General features: G+C 37.9%; 1 protein-coding gene across 2 annotated transcripts in view; it reads right to left on the bottom strand.

The window, feature by feature from the left end:
- Nucleotides 1-20,595, bottom strand: part of Stpg2 (sperm tail PG-rich repeat containing 2) — a 344,055-nt gene that overhangs the window by 289,788 nt on the left and 33,672 nt on the right. The gene's annotated exons all lie outside the window — the stretch shown is intronic.

Below are 20,595 nucleotides of genomic sequence, written 5' to 3'. Positions count from 1 at the left end.
GCATCCAACGCCTACTGGAACCAGGCAGGGAAGTAAGTGTTGAAAGGAAATTGGCTTGCATGGAAATCACCCTCCTTTATCCCCAGAAGCAACATTTATTCAAACTTGACTGATTGTTGTAAAGTTGGTTTTGGGGTGTTTTGTTTGTGTTTTCTTATTTAGAACAGAAAATCTAGATTTGATATGAAGTCTAATAAGCTACAAGTGTTGGTAACTCACCCCATTTTAACAACTTTAATTATGACATCAAAATACAAGTGCAGATTAAATTCAGCCTCTAGGCCACTAGATCCCACATTCTGTTCATGATGAGGAACCTTCAGTGTAGAGGCCAAAAATGTGAGCCTATTTCCACCTTGTCTGAAGGTCAGAGAGTTTCAACTTGCTCAATGTTGTTGCCATTCCACCCCGACCAAAAGTCAGAGAGTTGGAACTTACTTATACTCCTTCAAGGTTACTGTCTGTTTCTACCTCAAAGGTACCACCTAAATTTAGAGCAGAGAGTTCTGTTTTCTCAAGGTTATTGTCAATAGGTGTGGCTAATATCAAGACCTTGTATTTCAGGTATAGAGAAGTAGATCTGTTTCTACCAAAAAAAAAGTCTAAGAATCCAGCTAAATTCCTACTCCCTTGAGGAGATAAACAATGGATTCCACCCAGGGAGTGGTCTGCATATAGAATGCTTTGGTCTAGGGTGTGAGTGTTACTTGTCTTGTTCTAGCAACCAAATGTTTAAACTAGAATGTAGCCCACAATCCTTCAACTAGTCTGTTCATTTTCTTGTATCATGTTAATGTATTTTGTTGGGTTTTTTTTTGTCTTATGCCTACCTTTTGTGGTTGGAGATACTTTAAATAAATGGATATTTAACACGGGTGATTTTAGTATTCACTGGAACTCCCTCCCGGTACTATCCTGTTTTTGTTTTAATCATTTCACTTGAGTCTTTGTTCTCTTTACTTATTTTCTGATCCCCATGCCCCTACCCTGTGGTATCCTTGTTGAAGTTGGGCTCTGACACTCCAGGAATGCACCAATGTTTCTGTCATATGAGTATGTTAACTAGCTTGAGACAGCCTCTTCTCTTCTACATGGGCCCACTTGCCTTAGGCTTTTTTACGTCAACTGAAAAAGTACAAGGCTCTCACCAGATGTGCCTTATCAGTCTTGAGCTTCCCAATCTCTAGAAATGTAAGCCAAAATAAATCTCCTTTCTTCAAAACAAAACAAAACAAAAACTATCCAGTCTTAGGAATTCCTTCGTAGCAAAAGACAATGGAATGTGAGATTTACGCTGAAGGAAAGCACCAGTTCACAGCTCAGGAACAGAATTTCTTTACACTCACTATCTGCTGCCTCTTATATGAGCAGCCACTCCCCACTAAGATCACCAATTTGGGACAGTTTTAAAGGTGATTCTTAAGGTTCTTGATAATTAAAATCAGCTGTACATTTTGAGAATTAGTAACAAAGTATTTATATTTCAATATGAATAATATTAGTGTTTGAAGTCTTTCTCTGTGTTGCTATGCACACCTCAACAATGGGTAGCATAATTTAGGTTGTATTTAAAATTGATTCCTTGTGCTAGTTCCTATGTGAAATTTGATAATTTAAATTCATAACCATAGATCACTGTAAATTGCACCAAAAGTTTAGTGGCTGTCAAGTATGTCTATTCATATTAAACACAAATGGCCCAGAAATTATGGAGAGATGGCTCAATGAAAACTACTTTCAGCTCTCTAGCAGATAATAAGTTGGAATATTTTATAGCAAAATCTGGAAGGTTGGGAGTTCCCATTGGGAAGACAACAGTTGAATGCATGTCTAGTCCACTATTAAGTAGTCCTAGAAAATATTTCTTCATGCTCTGCTGCAACATATGGAAGTGGTTTATATAATATCTAAATAACACATCATTAGTTTCTTTCTCCAAAGTCTGGAGAAAACCTTGAGCTGGTGAAAACATCCAAATCTCAGACTCAAGCTATTTGTACCTGCATTTGATTGTTTCCAAGTCATCAGAAAAGACCTTCAGCATTGAAGAACATACGATATTGGTCTGGAGGTGATTAAGTCAAATCACAGCAGATACAAAATATTCCATATGAAAAGATGATACGGTCTGTACTGACATTAGCTTCATATTTCCTTCTTTATTTTTGGTAATTTTAGACAAGGTCTTACTATGCATCCTTGACTGACATAGAGTGTACTATATAGGCCAGACTGGATTTGAACTCACAGACATCCACCTGCCTTGGAATCCCCAATGATGGGATTACAGATGTGTGTCATTACTACCTGTTTATATTTCATTTCAATAACTCATATAATCACCTGCCTTCTCATTCTTATGTAACATTCTTATGCGACAACTGAAAACATTTCCTCATTATCTACACTTTGTAAGTATTGACCATAGTTTTACTTGGACTATATTTGAAGTACAAGGCAGAAAGCATAAGGAATAAAGCTTTGGAGGGGAGTTATTATTTATTTTGGCAATTTAAACACGTGACTTCAATCTACTGTGATCATACCCACTCTGAACGATCCTCTCTTACCCTTCTCCACTCCCACTGACTTCCTCCTTTCAACTAGTCTTCCTCCTATGTTCATGTCTGTGTGTGCACGCATGTGTGCTCATGCACATGTACAGAGGCATGTACACAGGTGGCCACAACTGTTCTGAGTTTCTGATATTGTTTTTGTCTAGATATTGAAGTATAATCAACACATTTAAATTCTGTATACTTAACATATACAATGTGATATTTTGATAAATACATATCATAAAATGATTATAAACATTAAACTAAGAAGCATCATATCAAATGCTATCATTTTATGGGATATGGTAAGAATATTTAAAATATACTCTTAAAAACTTTACTGTGTAAATTTGACTTATTAACCACTGCTTGATATGTTCAAGAGAAAAATCTCTTAAATATAGTATTCCTGGCCACAAACACAATCACCATTCTGGTTCTATGTGACGAACTTTGTAAGTCCCCTGAGGGAGATTTTTTAGCATTTGTCTGTTAGTGCCTGACTGACTGCACTTATCAACACTTTTCAGAATCTTCCATGCTGCTCCACACAATATGTCTGTATTCAATCTTCAATGGGTACACAGGCTAACTATATATTATATAGATTGTAATGAACACTGCAGTGAACAGGGAAGACACACTTCTGTAATACATTGCTTATTTTATTATGAATTAAATTCACAGAAATGGGATGTTGGATCATTTGGTAATTATGCCTTAAGGTGCGTGAGGAATTTCTATCCTGTTTTCCACAATGACTATGTTAATATTATGCTTTTAACTGTGCTTGAAATATATATCACCAACACCACTTATCTTTTTTAAACCTTGTTCTAATACCAGCTTTAATGGGAATGAGATGATATCTCACTATGGTTTTGATTTCTATAACCTTGGTGAGGAATAAGCTTGAAAACCTTTTATGTTTCTTTGTTATTTTTTTTTCTTTTTTCGTTTATTTATTTTTAGGGTTTTTTTTCTTATATGTCAGCCCAAGTTTCCTCCTCCTCCTCCCTTCCAGTTCCTCCCCCCCTCCTCCTCCACTGTTTCTCTTTAGGTGCAGGCAGGCCTCCCATGGATATGAGCCAACCATGGTATCTCAAGCTGCAGTGAAACTAGGCACCTCCTCTTCTATTGAGGCTGGATATGGCAATCCAGTAGGAAGAAGAATGGGTCCCAAAAGCAGGCAACAGAGTCAGAGACAGCCCCTGCTCTCACTGTTAGGAGTCTCACACTAAGACCAAGTCACACAACTGTAACATATATTCAGAGAGCCTATGTCAGTCCCATGCAGGCTTCCTAGTTGTCGATTCAAGTTCTGTGAGCCCCTGTAAGTCCAGTAGTTGGTTCTGTGGATTTTCTTATGGTGTCCTTGACACCACTGGGACCTATAGTCCTTCCTCACCCTTTTCCAGAGGATTCCATGAACTCATCCTAAAGTTTGGCTGTGGGTCTCTGCATCTGTTTCTATCATTTGCTGGGTGAATTCTTTCTGATGACAGTTGGGCTAGGCACCAATATACAAGTAGAGCAGAATATCATTAGGATCATTTCATTGACTTTTTTGAGGGGTGGGGGCTGTTGTGTTTGGTTCTATTCTAGGTCTCTTGGATATCCAGCCTCTGGATCCTGGGCCTCCAGATAGTGCCAGGGAATGCAAATAGATTCATATTGATCACAATGTACAAACCTCAAGTCTAAGTGGATCAGAGACCTCAACATAAGACCAGATACTCTGAACAGGAGAGAAGAGAAGGTAGCGAAAAGCCTTGAACTCACGGACACAAGAAACAACTTCCTGACAATAACACCAATCACGTGAGCACTAATATTGACAATTAACACATGGAACCTCGTGAGACTTAAAAGCTTCTGTAAAGCAAAGTGGTGTGGGAGGTCCTTCTGTCTATGTGTTGCTTTTCTTGGTTAATGAATAAAGAAACTGCCTTGGTCTGTTGATAGGGCAGAACTTAGGTAAATGAAAGTAAATGCTGGGAAAAAGAAGGGTGGAGTCAGAGAGACACCATATAGCTGCCAGAGACAGACATGTTGAATTTGCCAGTAAGCAAGTGCCACGTGACGATATACAAATTGATAAAAATGGGTTAAATTAATATAAGAGTTAGCCAATAAAAAGCTAGAGCTAATGGGCTACGCAGTGTTTTAATTAATACAGTTTCTGTGTGATTATTTCAGTTCTGGGCTGCCAGGACAAACAAGCAGCCTTCTCCATGAAACAGCAAAGGACAATGTAAAAAAAGACAAAATGACAGCCCACTGAATGGGAAAAGATCTTCACCAACACCACAACTGACACAGGCCTGATCTCCAATATATCTTTAAAAAAAAAAAACCTCAAGAAACTAGACATCGAAAAACCAAATAATCCAATTTAAAAGTAGGAAACACATCTAAGCAGAGAATTCTCAATAGAAGAATCTCAAACGGCTGAGAAAGATTTAAAGAAATATTCAACATCCTTAACCATCAGGGAAATGCAAATCAAAACATTTCTGAGATTCCATCTTATGCCTGTTAAAATGGCTAGGAACAAAAATGCAAGTGATAGCTCATGGTGGAGAGGATGTGGAGCAAGGGGAACACACCTCCACTGCTGGTGGAAATGCACACTTGCACAGCCACTTTGGAAATCAATATAGCAGTTTGCCAAAAAATTGGGAATTGGTCTACCTCAAAGCCCAGCTATGTAGTACCATTCATTTGTATTATAATAAGTAATTATATATAATATATATAATAATTAATTATATAATTATAATAAGTAATAAAGCTAAGACAGGGATCAATCACTAACTTTCAACGTGAGAACAGATGAAGCAATATAACTTGCAAGGGCTCCTTTGGCTTTTTCTTTCTACTCTCCAAAAAAGATAACATTGAAAAGAGAATGTGCAATTGAACTCTAGACCCTTGAGAATCCTAAGACACACTACTTGATAAAATTAAGTATAATAAGAGATAGAAGAAAGGCAATTGTGCTAGCTGAAGAAAAAGCATTTACCATGCACAAATGGAAAGAGCAAGTAACATCATATGTATGCTCTTTGATATATAAAGCAAAAGTAAAAAGCAACAAGTTAGAGTAATCCTTTCCCTTCCTTAAAGCAAATTTTGCCAGGGCTGGGGTTAGTTAACTAATGCCAGACAAGAACTGAATATTTTACTTGAAGCTTTGAAATAAAATATTTGAAATAAAAATTTTAAATAAATTTGTGCCACACTTTAGGCCCATGATACTTGACCTCTTAACTTAAAAAGGCTTCAATGTCTTCCTCTTTAAGAGAAGCTTAAACACAGGACTAGAATAAAGCGCTCTCAGTGAAGTCATGGGGGCCTGAGTTCACTACCAGAGCTAACATAAAAACCTTATCATGTACTGTGGTTCATGCTTATACCCATACTCTGGAAGTGGAGACAGTTGCATCATTGGCCTATTAGTCAGCTAACCTAATCAGTGAGCTCCAGGTCAAGGTGATAAACCATGTCTCAAAAAAGCCAAGCAGCACCTAATGAACAATGTCTGAAAGATGACTTTGGCCTATTTATGCACTTGCACACAAACACACACACACACACACACACACACAAATGATAAAAATTATGGGTAGCATTAATAATTTTAATATGTCAGGAAACAAATACAAAAATGATTCAGGAGCTAAGTCACTTTCTAACTAAATACCATGTATGGAATATGATAGGCAGTAATAAGAACACTGATTGAAACATATGTGTAATGTCAAAATTAAATGTTTCCTACTGAAAGATGCTATGCAAAATTGTATAGTTTTTGAAAAGCAATAATGAAATGGAAAGATGTGGCCCTACCACAGCCGAAGTCTGTGTTGATATCCATGGCACCTGTTACCACTGAAGGTGGTATGGATGCCTGGGATCTGGGCTCCAATCTGATGGTAACAGGCACAGCTGACATCGTCGCAATCATGTTGGTTTCCAAGGGACACACTGCTACCAGAGTAATGCTGATCTGAGGGGTCTGAGCCAACACCCAGAGCCATAGTGACTTCTGGGCCCAGGCTACTGCTGAAGACCATGTCTGGGTCCATGATCCTACCACAGCCAGGAGCTTTGTTGATGTCCATGGCCCAAATTGCCAACAAAGGCCACACAGATGCCTGGGATCTGAGCCACCACCTGTAGCCATGTTGGTGTCTGAAGGGTCATGCTACCACAACACAGATCTGCATGGCTTCTACTGCCACCCGGGGCCATGGTGTGTCAAGCTGCTGAACTGCTGCTGAGGGCCATGTCTGAGTCCCATGGCCCTAGTGCAGCCAGGATCTGCGACGATGTCAGCTGTGCCTGTTACCACCAAAGGCTGTGAAGAAGCCTGGGGTCTGGGCTGACACCTGAGGCCATGTTGGTGTCTGAGTGTCATGTGGCCACCAGGGTCATATAGATAAGCATGCCCTGTGCTGCTATCCAGAGCAGTGGTAACACCTCTCCCCACTGAGAACTGACCCCACCAAGAACCCTGGGATAACAGACCATAATGACCACAGCTTAAGAAAGTTGCCCCCGTCACTTAGAAAAACTGGCGCGACCTTTCACCACAGCATGGGAGACCTGGCTCAGCCACTCAACTGGGGGTGAGAGGGCGGTGGTCCCAGTGCCCTGGTCAGAACAAGCCAGCCACCACACAGATACACATCCCGAGCTTTGAATGGGCAACCCCCAACATCTACCCTACCTATGACCTGCTGGAACTGAGGACTGGAACTACAGAACCATAGCTGAAGGATCTCCATGACTGGGGCAACTGCAGGGTATCCAAGAGGGGTATTGGTGAGGGTCCAGTATTGATGATGTAGCAAAAGCCAGAGGCTTTGAACCAGATGGGAAAGACAGAGAAGCAAGGAGGCTTTTTTTTTTCTTGTGTGCTTTTATTTTTCTTTTGAATTATTTTTTGTTTGGTTGGTTTGTTTTTTAATTAATATTTTTATTTGCACTTTTATATTTTTATTTTTATCTTATTTTTATTATGTCTTTTTTAGTTTTCCTTTAGAGGAGGAACACTGCAAGGGTGAAGGGTGGAAATGGAGGGACTGAGAAATTAATGGGATTGGGATGCATGATGTAAAATTTCCAAAGAATCAATAAAAATATGTTAAAAAAGAAATGGAAAGAATCAAATATTTAGCTTATTACCTCTATGTGAACTATTGCATAATTCCAACAGCAATCAAATAATAACATGTCTTTCAACTATCAAAAAATAGAAAAACTATACAATATCAACATTTTTCAGACCTCAAAATATAACTAGGCCTAAATTGCAACAGCCTGTAACCACCAATATCATCAAAAGAGAGAGCAGATGGTTTGCATCTTCTGAGGTGACCAGGCAATACAGTTACCTCGTTGAAAGGGCTGAGCATTAATCTGACTATGTCTCTAGGCTTAACAATTAATCTATAGAAAATGCAAACACTAAAGAATACATTATATCAATGAGGACTAGTCATCAAAGCCAAACTGTCAGGAAGTCAAGAAAAGAATAGTGGCTGGAGAGATGGCTCGGTGGTTAAAAACACTTGCTGTTCTTCCAGAGGACCCTAGTTCAGTTCCCAGTGCCCATATCAGGCAGCTCACAATAGTCATTAAACAAAAAACTCCAGAGGACTCAATGCTTTCTTCTAGCCTCTATGAGCACCAACACACATGTTAGATATCTTCACACAAATGTACACACATACACATAAATAAAACAAAAGCAATAATTTTAGAAAGAATAACCTAAATGGTCCCAAGAATATAATATATAAAATATGTAGCTGAAGTCTTATAATAAAATAAATATATCAACCAATTATATAGCTCTGACTTTAATTCTAATTGAAACAATTTTTTAAATATGAAGAAATTTGAAAACATATGCAAAATGCCACAAGATCTAAACATGAAGCAAAAACGAAGATTTTCTAACAGAACTCAAGCAGCTCAGGAAGTAGCAGGAGTTGACAAACGGGGTTATATCACAGTAAACAACCTCTTCACAGAGGAGGAAGCAATCCACTGAGTGACAGCACAGCCAGGACACCTGGAGAAAGGCTGTGCCAGACAGTCATCTCACATCTGACAGGGAATTGATAACCAAAATAAAGCACTCAAAAAGTAAACAAAAGAACAGACAACACAGTTAACAAATGAGTAAAATGAACTGAACAAATAGTTATCAAAAATTGCAAATGGCCAATAAGTACATGGGGAAAATTTCAATATCTTTATCAAGGAAATGCAAATGAAACTACATTCAGGTTCAATCTCATTACCTTAAGAATGGCTATCAAGAAAACAAAAACTGCACATGCTAGTAAGAAGGGAAAGCCAAAGGGGCTTACTAGGAACCTTATACTGTGGTAGTAGCAATGGAAATTAGTCCAGCCACTGTGGAAACCAGAATAATAGTTCTACAACAGTAAAAATCTAATTCCATATGACCCAGCTGTCTCATTCTTTGGTACACATTTAAAGTGAATTCTTAAAGTGAATCAGTGTTGCTACAGATACCTGCACATCATATTTCCTGGGGACATTGCAATAGCCAGGAGATGGAGTCAGCCTACATGACCACCAAACAGTGAATGGATGAAGAAAATGTGGTACATATACACAATGGGGAATGGGGTGCATACAGAAAACCAAAATTTGGTTGCTACAGAAAAATTGGTGGCAGTAGAGATCATCATATTAAGAAAATAAGCCAGATGCAGAAAGGCAGATATTATTTGTATGGTATGTGGAATCTGGGTTTTAACAACAGACATAAAATTATAATAGGGACTATTTGGGAAGAAGAGTACCTTGGCTATTGGACATAAGGGAGGGAAATAGGACACAGAAATATGATTGGATTACATTCTATGACTATAAAATGCCAAAATGAAACCCATTCACTGCTGGGCAGTGTGGCACATGCCTTTAATTCTAGCACTCAGGAGGCAGTGGCAAGCAGATCTCTAGGAGTTCAAGGCCAGCCTGGTCTACAGAGCAAGTTCTAGGACAGCCAAGACTACACAGAGAAACCCTGTCTGGAGAAACAAAACAAACAAACCAAAAAAATAAGAGAAAGAGAGAGAGAGAGAGAGAGAGAGAGAGAGAGAGAGAGAGAGAGAGAGAGAGAGAGAGAGAGAGAGAGAGGGAAGGAAAAAAAGGAAGGAAAAAAGGAAAGAAACTCATTCTCTTGTAATTAACATACTAATGAAAAATATAACTATCATTTTTATTTAGAAATTTTAATTAATACTAGGGAAAACTGAAAAATAAAAATCTGAGGTGATTCTTTATTCAAAAACTATTCAGAATTTCAAGATAGCATCCAAAACACATTAAGTCAATGTGTATGGAGTATGTGGCCCTGTTCATTCCACACTGTTGTAATCTAGTAAGCTTTACTTGAGCACAAAATGCATGGTAATTCTACAAGTAGGGCACACGGCAGTCCAGGAGTTAGAAATGCCAAGGTTGGAATTCATAACAGGAAACAGGCCTGGTTTACATCAAAATATATCTGTGGAGGAAAAGAAAGCGGTAGCCACTTGCTCTCCAGGACTAATTATGTGGCCAAAATCGCACGCTGAGGCTTCACCATGCTCGTGTCACCCAACTACCCAGGAAAATTTGCTTTCAGTGCCACTGAGAGTCCAGAAATTACAGTGCATCGCCACTCCCTGTCTTTGATTATTCCAACACATATTTACATAGAATCAAGTTCTTTCCCTAAGAGCTGCAAACAAAATCAGCAAAATAAAATGACTGTTCTCATGGAGCTTGAACTTTGAACAAATATGTAAATAAATCATGCATAATAACATGTTTTCTATTGAGAAATAAAAAAATGAAGTAAACATGTTGATGATTGGATTGAGTGGGCCTTGATTAAAGAAGTTGTATTTAAGCAGAAATTTAAACCAAACAATTGGAGTGGGGTTTTCTTTTGAGGAAGAGTAAAATTTTCAACAGAAAAGTATTTCAGGCACATTCAAAACTTAATTTAAAAAAGTTAAAGAAAGGAAAGCAGTGAAATATGTTCAAACAAAATAAAAAGATCAGTAGAATACCTAGCATATGATATGGAGAAAAATGCACAAAAATGCAACTGAAGGGGCACAATGATGCATCATAACTGAATTTCTAGATGCAATAAAATGTATGAATTTAATTCTGAAGGTAGTAAAATGCTGTAGGCAGAGGAACAACATGATATGATGTTTATTTCTAGAAGATATCGCTGATTGTTGTATAGAGAACATAAAGAAAGCAGCAATTTAAGGAACATGAGGAGAATCCCGTCCCCATAAAAACAACTGTAGCTTCAATCAAGGTAATGTTTACAACAAAAGTAGGATGGGCATGTTAGGGATATTTGACACAGGTAAAAAAGATAGGAAAAGCTAGCCATAGGACCATATCTCCAACTCATGGATATTTTATGACCATAACCCCTGCACTGTGAGTAAATTTGATGATGCATACATCCATGCCTAAATCTAAACATCTGCAGTATAGTAAGGCATTGTGTTAACAGATGTCACACACATTCATACAAATGTATACACATGCATATAAATAAAAGTAATTTTTAAAAAAAATAATAACCTATGTTTTCCCAAAAAAACATAATCTAGAAAAAGACAGAGGAAAATGAACAGTAAAGAAAATATACCAACCAACTACAATGTACAGTTCCGATATTAATTCTATTTGAAACAAATTTTGTGAGCAAATGAGTTGAAATAAATGAACCATTAATTTCACTTAATTTTTTCTACTAGATTATGTTATGACTTGTATGGAATGCAATAATCTGATACCTAAGAGTCTTTGGTTTTTCAAAAGTAATACGAATTTCAACACATTTATCAACATTGAGGGGAGTTTGATTCATATATCAATATACTATTTGAGTATAATTAAGTATATATGCTAACATAAATGTGCAAATTTCCTCAGTGGCCAATAATTTTCCAAAACCATATATTTGGTGGAAAGTTTTTAAGCCAATCATACTCTCAGGAAATCCAGTAGAACCTATCATATGACTTAATGCAGAAGTTATTTGCCAAAATCTAAAGAGACACGCTTTAATATTTATTCTATTTGGAAAAGAGCTTGTATCGCATTCATTTATCCATATCTAACAAGAAAAAATACATCTTAATCTGTAGGCACATGGATAAAAGCCGGCAGAAATGGCCTTCCTGCTAGAATAACTATTCATGTTACTATTCACAAATCAAGAAGATGCACTAGCCATAAGTCACTCTCACTACCAAGAGCCCTGAATGTACTCAAATTGCCTAATTTATTCTCTTTACCTGTAGGTATACAAGTGACCCACTTTATTTATTCACAATTTTATTATTTCTGACAATCAATATCGGTTACAGTTCTTTTTATTAGCTATATAATAAGTATTCAGAAACGTGAAGAAATCCAATTCCCTTTTCAGGAGGTTAGTATTCGTGGATGTCAGCAGACGCTGCATGCGAACATGCCCTCATCAATCCTAAGAGCGCACCGAGGAAATGTTTCTCCTCACCTTTTCTGCAGGAATCCAAGCAATCCATCTAGTTTGCTGAGAGCCCATCATTCTTCTAAGATGAAAGCAATTATGTAATGGAAGACTGCAACTGTGTGTTTGATTATTAGAAAGACAGAAGTGGGTATTTTGCAGAAAGCAATTCTTGGTCAAAGTCTGAAACCCCAAAATAAAAGCTATAGAAATACTTGATCCAGACACAAACACTATAAAATTCAATTTTTAAATACTTAATTTTAAAGACAACTTTAATTCAATGAGCCGATAAGAGATATTTAGTAGTTTAAATAGTAAGTACAGGAGTTAACAGGAGTTAATTTTCAAATACTATTCTTAATTCTTGCATACTGAAAGTCAGAAAACATGTTCTTCCCAGTAAAATCAGTACACATGTTGTTTTATCTTTGGCTTTGCCTTAATCTACTGCTATTTCACCCAGCAATTGCAACTTCGCAGTTCCTAGCCTGCTTCTCTAGCAGCGGCCTGGCCACTCAGACCACAGTCTGGCAGGAATTCTATTCTTGCAGGCACCAGCCCTGCAGCTGCATCTAAAGGTAGCTTTAACTCAATCTCATCAGTCTATTTACGAATAAGACTCGAGATTCAAAGGCTAGGGTATAAACCTGATAGCTCAGAGATGCTGGGTTGCAATTAGCTAAACTTCCCCTACTGTAGACGGAGCAGCGGGGCTGCGTCCCGTCACCCAGCTAGCTTTACCCAAAATAATTACACAGAAACTGTATTCTTTTAAAACACTGCCGGGCCCATTAGTTTCAGCCTCTTACTCACATCTGGATTAACCCATATTTAGTAATCCATGTAGCACCACGAGGTGGTCGCTTACCAGGAGAGATCTTAACCTGCATCAATGTCGGAGAGGAGAAGCATGGCGACTCACTACGGCAGCGGCTGCCTGAAGCGTCTCTCCAGCTCTGCTTCCTTTCTCCCACAATTCTGTTCTGTCTACTCCGCCTACCTAATTTTCTGTCTCTTAAAGGGCCAAGGCAGTTTCTTTATTAATAATGAAAGTAACACATAGACACTTATCCATCACCCTACCTGCTGGCTTCTCCGAAAAACCCATGCTTCCATTTCACCTAACCAGCAAAAGCTGCACCACTCCACTTTGTCAAACCAGCAAAAGCTGCACCCACTATTTCCTGTGTCTGGCTGTCTCTCCTGTATGTCCTCTGATGCTCTATGATTATTTTTTATCAGTTAGTTTAATGCAGCAGCCTGATCCAAGGTTAATTTTATTTAATTAACGCAAATGCAAACTCAGGATTCAGTGTAATCAAATATCCCCCAACACACACACCCACACATAAGTTATATATGATATATTTAATAATATTATAGTCAACGATATCACAAAGATTAAATTGCCTCGACTAAGTTTTGGAACAGAAAAAGAAGGCAGTATCAAAATGTAAAATATGTGTAACATTTTATTGTATACCTTCAAAGAAGTCACACTCAGATTATTCCATTGATTATATTAAAACATTTATATTTGTAAAGTGAAAAGGGACAAGTGTCAGAATACAATCCAAACAATGACCCATGGAGAACAGAGACTTGGGGACCTGAGAGGGCTTCAGGAGAAAAGGCAGAGGCCCTTACCTCAGGTGCGCTTTGTTCCCTGGATTGTTCTTGGACGTGATTTTGTGGTTCCTGTGACAACAGGATATGATATGTTTATCCTTGTTGGATGTCAGAACACTGCTATAGAACCCAATCTGGTCAGTGTACTGTGAATACGGATGTGGCTTTCTCTCTTGATTTTGTGCCTTCCCACACATAATTTAGAAGACATGTCAAACAGCTGTGTTTAAAGGGGCTGTCCTGAGAAAAGTTTTAGGGAAGAGCTGCTCTGGCAATATTTACTATGTGCTTTCTGACATTTATTTACATGGTCTTTCTGAATTCAAACAACTTGCTTATTTTTTGGTTCCATTTGTGTGTAACTTACACTGAAACTGAAGTAAGGTTGTCTACATTAGAGTGTAGTCCACCCACTCTTACAGGTCCTCAGACCCCAGGTTTCACAAACACAGATCTACATAGGTCAACAAAGTCATCAACCAGGAAGAGAGCTGACAAATGTGTTCGGCAATAAGCAGGATGTCAAAGTCTTGTTAATATTATGTTTCACTGGTTGTCATAAACGCAAGGCGTTTTGATTTTAAATTCATGGCATTTTATATCATCATCCAGAATACCATCAATGATTTATCTCTGAATTATCAAGACAAAGCAGCTTTCCGCTTTTGTTTCTCTCACAAAAGTTAGAAGGTGCCAGCTGAGAAGGTGATGCTCTGAAAGCCATAGACAGCAACCTAAGAAAAACTCCAATGCCAAGTACGGAAAGCTGCCAATGAAGAAAAGCAATCAAAAGTTTTACCCAGCTATGATGCCCAATGGAAAAACTATCCCTCAAAGTGTGATAGTGGTCCTTCTATCTGGAAAGTAACCACTGCCTAAATGGACTTAAGGCCCACTCAACAGGAGGAAATCATGCCTGGTACTATATAAACTTAGCTATTAGCCATAACCAGTGGGGTCATAAATCTTGGAATAGAACTTACTGCTGCCACCTTCTTAAACCACTGCATTCCTAACTGATCCTAAGTATGTATCCTTATACCCACACTTAGCTTTCACCTCCATCAAAGAAGCTTCTCTTTGCGTCAGAGATCATTTCAAGAGATGTTTGAGGAGTGAGGGTCAAGGAGATGTGGTCATGGATACATATGAAGAATATGTCCAAGAACTCCTTGGTAAAGCACAGTGATGGCAGGAAATGTTGACATTGTTGGAAAATGCTGAGATTAGTAGTGTGATCACCACTACAGTTGATAACTGTAAAGTATTGTATTTTCTAACTAACCAGAGTCACCCATTCTATGTCATGTATACACTTAAAAAATATGATTATTGGTGTCAGCTTACATGTCCATTAAAATAAATAATAATAAACTGTAAGGAAAAAGAAGAGGCTGTATAAAGTGATAAATACCAAAATTTTCTAGAGATGTTAAATGTTGAGACTGGTCATGTGTGGTTTTCAAAGTTTATGTCTTTCCCTAAAACTGCCATTTCAAACTATCCCATCCTCATGTTCCGTGCTGACAGTACAGAATTAGAAGGCATGTTATACAGGACTTGCAAATGCCAGCAATATCTGTAAAGGTCATTGTACTTCTAAAAGGTACAGTGAGAAGACCTATGCTCATTCTGCTAGAACTTCATTGTACGTTTAACTTCTAAACTGAAACACACTTCCAGTAACGGCTGGATATTCATCAAACACACAGCTTTATAACATAATGGACCCTACTACCAAGCTTTAGCCTCTGTATAGAAAGGGCTCTGATGTAGGCATTTAATCAGCAGCCACAAGGATGCTGTCTCACTCCACAACTCATAATGGCTGCTTTCAACATTAACTTCAGTGACCCCTGGAAGTTCCTGATATTCTTTCAGAGAACCCTGAAGATCAAAACTAGTTCCATAGTAATATTACATTGTCATTTACCTATTTTCTCATCCTCTTAGGTACACTTAACTATTCTACATTATTGTCACTTTTCAGTTTCAACTTATAAAACAATATGTATCAATATATAAAAATTAATTCAAGTTATTTGGAGTCATCAATAGTATTAAGAGTTTCTACAAAAAATTGAGAATTTCCTAAAAAGCAAATTAACAGAGAATATGAAAAATAAATGTTACTATGTATATTAGAAACATTTTTGAAATACCATACACATAAAATAATAAACAATCATCATATTTAATTGATAGGCTTAAGGGGTCCAAGAATACTCATCAGACATGCAAGCAAATGCAAAAAGCCAAATTCACTGACATGCAAATTCTTTCTCTTGGGACCAAGGATTCTTACAATATGGACATGATCTGTCACTTTAAGCTTCTCTGATAAGAATCATATAGGTAGAAAGATATATTGTGCATGTGTCCCACAAAAGAGTCCTATTCTTTTACTCTCTTGATCCTTAGACATCTTGAAACTCAATACAAGGACACTTTTCCCAATAGAAAAACTTACTCAAGGGCTGGAGAGATGGCTCAGTGGTTAAGAGCATTGCCTGCTCTTCCAAAGGTCCTGAGTTCAGTTCCCGGCAACCACATGGTGGCTCACAACCATCTGTAATGAGGTCTGGTGCCCTCTTCTGGCCTGCAGACATACAGACAGAATATTGTATACATAATAAATAAATAATAAAAATCAAAAAAAAAAAACTACTCGACCTTAAGACACAGAATTTGAATGTATTCTCAAATATGAGCCTTAAAGTCTTTCACTTCTGAGTGAGGTAGCCCAGATCCAGAAAGACAAACATGGTATGTACTCACTCATAAGTGAATATTAGCTGTAAAGGACAACCAGGCTACAATCCACAGGCCCAGGAAAGCTAGGTAACTAGGAGGGCCCAAAGAGAGAAGCATGAAGATTTCCCTGGGAAGGGGTAATAGAATAGATCTCCTGGGTAAATGGGGAAAGGGGTAATGGAAATAAAGGGGATTGGGTTGGGGGTGTTGCTGGTAGGATGGAGGGGAGAGCAATGAAAGTGGTGGCATTTTAGGGTTAGAGAGAAAACTGGTGCCAAACGGACTCCCCGGAATCCACAAGGATTCCAGCTAAGACTCCTAGTAATAATGGAGAGGGTGTCTGAACTGACCATCAGATTAATTACTACCCTAGTTGTCATCAGAGAGCCTTCATCCAGTAAATAATGGAAGCAAATGCAAAGAACTACTGGGCTGACCTCCAGGAGTCCTGTAGAAGAGAGGGATACGTGTACAAGCCAGGGGGTGTCAAGGTCATGACAGAAATAATCCAGAGAGACAGCTGACCCAAGCTTCTGGGAGCTCATGGACTCTGGACCCACAGCTAAGGAATCAGCATGAAACCAACCTAGGCCTTCTGAATATGTGTGACAGTTGTGTAGCTTGGTCTGTTTGTGGGGTTCCTAGCAGTGAGACCAGGACCTGTCCCCCTGGCCCTTGAGTTAGCTTTTGGGAACACAGTCCCTATGCTGGGTTGCCACACCCAGCCTTAATTCTGGTGGAGGAGCTTATTTCTGTCTCAATTTGATGTGATTGGTTTTGCTGATACCCATAGGAGGGCTGCCCCTTTCTGAATGGAGAGGGAGGAGGATTGGAAGGAATGGGGGTGGAGGACAGACAGGAGAAGAGGAGGGAGGGGAAGCTGCAGCTGGTATGTAAAATAGATGGAAAAATAATTTATTAAAAAAAACAAAAATTTTTCTCTTTCCTTCCCAACTGTAATGCAAATTGACAAGTAAAATAAACAAATAAATTTCTGAAGAATAAGACTCCTAGATGAAAATACATTTGCTTAATATTATAAAGGAAATTATACACTTTTGTGTTGTTACTATTACAACTTGAAAGTCCTCATAGTATTTTTCTCTTGGAAAATTACACAAAAAAACATAAATAAATACAAAGCTAGTTTTCCTTAAGGGGGAAAAAAGGTTCCTAGAACTTGTACTCCAGATCTCCAGGACACTAGCCTCCAAGTTTCAAAACAAATAATTGAGTTGAGGTCCTGCTCACAACACCATGTGAAGACTAAGCGTTTACTAAGGTATTTTCATGAACTTAGAGTTTTAAGTACATGCGTGCACCCACAGCCCTGGTGAATAGTGGACAGAAGCTTGTCTGAGGAATCACAGGAAGCCAGCAAGAACACACAGACAAATGGGCGGCATTCAAGCCTGATTGCTCGCACCCCAGTGCTTATGGTGGACACAACATTCTTGCAAAGTGCTTGTTCTTGCCAGGCAGTGGTAGGACATGCCTTTAATCCCAGCACTCAGAGGGTAGAGGCAGGCCTATCTCTGAGAGTTCGAGAGGCCAGCCTGGTCTACAGAGCAAGTTCCAGGACAGGAGCCAAAAAAGAAAAAAAAGGAAAAAAAAGCTCCACAGGGAAACCATGTCTCAAAAAACCAAAGGAAAAAAAGGCAAAGTGTTTGCTATCACTGACCAAAAGTCTTTTAAAGATAAAATTCAAAGCTATATTTGCATATTTTAATATTTCAAGAATGGGCATTCATTTCATTAAATCACATTCTTGTGTATATAGATGCCAAGCTTGCAATATCTTAAATGTGGAGTCTTAGCACCTTATGAAGCATAATCCTGTCTGAAGTCCTGTAGATTAATGAAGGCAAATGCAGAAATGTACAGTATCTTAAAACAGATGTGCCATCAAATGTAATCATGCTAATTAGATATTAGGCCTCTATTCAGCCAATACCATTAAAATAACTGAATAAAATATACAACTACTCACACCTTATGTATAATTTAAGCATAATCTAGCCTTTTCAGATATCCACAATAGTTATATTTTACTAGACACTAAAATAATTTCCATTCTCCTTAAAACAATATTTTGTATAAATTATTTACAAATGTGAATCTATATAAGAATTCTAGTGACAGTATCTTAATGCTCATCATTTTCCTTTTTTTTGAGACAAGGTTTCTCTTAAAGTGTTTTCCCCACATCAAAACAGGTAAATGTGGCTTGTTTGGAAAAGATGACTTTGCATGTCCTCCAGGTTGGCCCAGAGGGCAGTGTTGGCAATAATGACCCATCTGTTCACTCCTGGCAGAGAGCAAACTTCTAATGAAGACAGATGTGGGTCACCCTGGGCACACAGGCTGCAGAGTGCTAATGATCTACCTAGCGGCCACTGCTTACCTCTCCTGACTGATGGATCACCTGAAAGGTTCAGTTGGAAAAGCAAAGATAACTCTTGCGGTATTCGTTCATCTTTCCAAGACACTGCTCTCATTTCCCTTACACACCTAGTGCTAGGACTTGTCTGTCAGGCCTGAAAATTGCTACTACTACAGACTATACCCACTCCTCTCTGATGGATTTGATAGCACTTCTAAGGACTTACTCCCTCCTACATTTCTCCACTGATTGACTCATGAGTCACCAACTCTACATTATGATAGAGCAACATATATTTGTAAAACACAACAGGCAATATTTGTCCATCATAAAACTATTTATGAATAGTTACATATAATTTTATTGTCAACGCAAATCTTTCCAAATGCTGCTTTTCAAATATTATTGAATATCTCTAGCTTCTTTAAAATTGTTTCAGTCTATTCAAAAACAATGTTCACTTATTGAGAACAACTAATGAGATACAGGTCAGTGTCTATGAAATACAAAGATGGTCATTTTACTTTGTAAAATTTGTTGTAGATAAGAATTCAAGAGTCAATTGCTTTTAAAATAAAGTTTTTATCACATTATACTTAAGCTCCACTGAAATGGTTCTATAAAAAAGTGACAACCTGTAAGACTTCAAGATATAATCTAAAGTTAAAACATTAACTTTTTAAATGCACATTTCATGTATAAATAAGTTTAAGAGAAACAGCATCAATGAGTAACAATTTTAATCAAGTTAGAAGTCACTACAATAGCTCATAAGCTACATTTCTACAAACTTTACTTTCTATCCACTTTTAAGACAACTTCTGTTGTTTCAGTCACTGGTGTAATTTATTCTTAAGTTGGCTTAGTAGAGTAAGTTCAAGTAATGCTTTAACTTCACTCAAATTATCTGGCAACCCATGACAGTCACAAGTCATGTGAACATAGACCATGTGTGTGTATGTGTGTATACATATATATGTACATTAATTATATATATATATGTATTATATATGTGTATATACATATAAAATCAGTGTGCTACCCCAATAATTATCCATTGTTTTCCAAAGACTGTATTGTTTATATGTTATGAGTTTTTTGCCCGCTTATGTGTGTATGCACTGCAAGCATACCTAGTGCCCTCAGAGGCCAGAAGAGTCCATCACACTGCCTAGAACTGGAGTGACAGACAGTTATGACCCTCCATGTGGGGGTCATGGGCAGCAATCCTTGGTCTTCTGAAAGAACAGCAAATACTCTTAACCACACAACCCTCTCTCTAGCACCATCCCTTAGTCATCCCTTAACACCTTAGATTAATAAATCTACCTTTCCCAATAAAAAGCCTAACTGTGAATTTTTTAAAGTGAAAGAAAAGGATGAGTATTTGTAACAGAAACTATATTGATTTAAGAAGACAGTATTGTAGGTTCTCCTCTATCCTCTAAATCTATTCTATTAAATACAGAATCTTCATTAGGCTTACAATACCATGTTGACAGAGGCTGATTGTTCATTCCCCATTGCCCAGACCCAAAATAATCACACAGAAACTGTATTAATTACAACATTGCTTGGCCAATCATTTGAATATTGATAGCTAGTTCTTATATCTTACATTAACCCATTTCTGTTTATCTGCGTATCACCACAATGCTGTAGCTTACCAACTAAGGTTCCAGGCATCTTTCTCCTTTGGCAGCTACATG

The sequence above is a fragment of the Arvicola amphibius genome, chromosome 14, assembly GCF_903992535.2.
Source record: "Arvicola amphibius chromosome 14, mArvAmp1.2, whole genome shotgun sequence".
Taxonomy (NCBI): domain Eukaryota; kingdom Metazoa; phylum Chordata; class Mammalia; order Rodentia; family Cricetidae; genus Arvicola; species Arvicola amphibius.
This window is presented reverse-complemented; position numbering and strand designations above follow the sequence as displayed.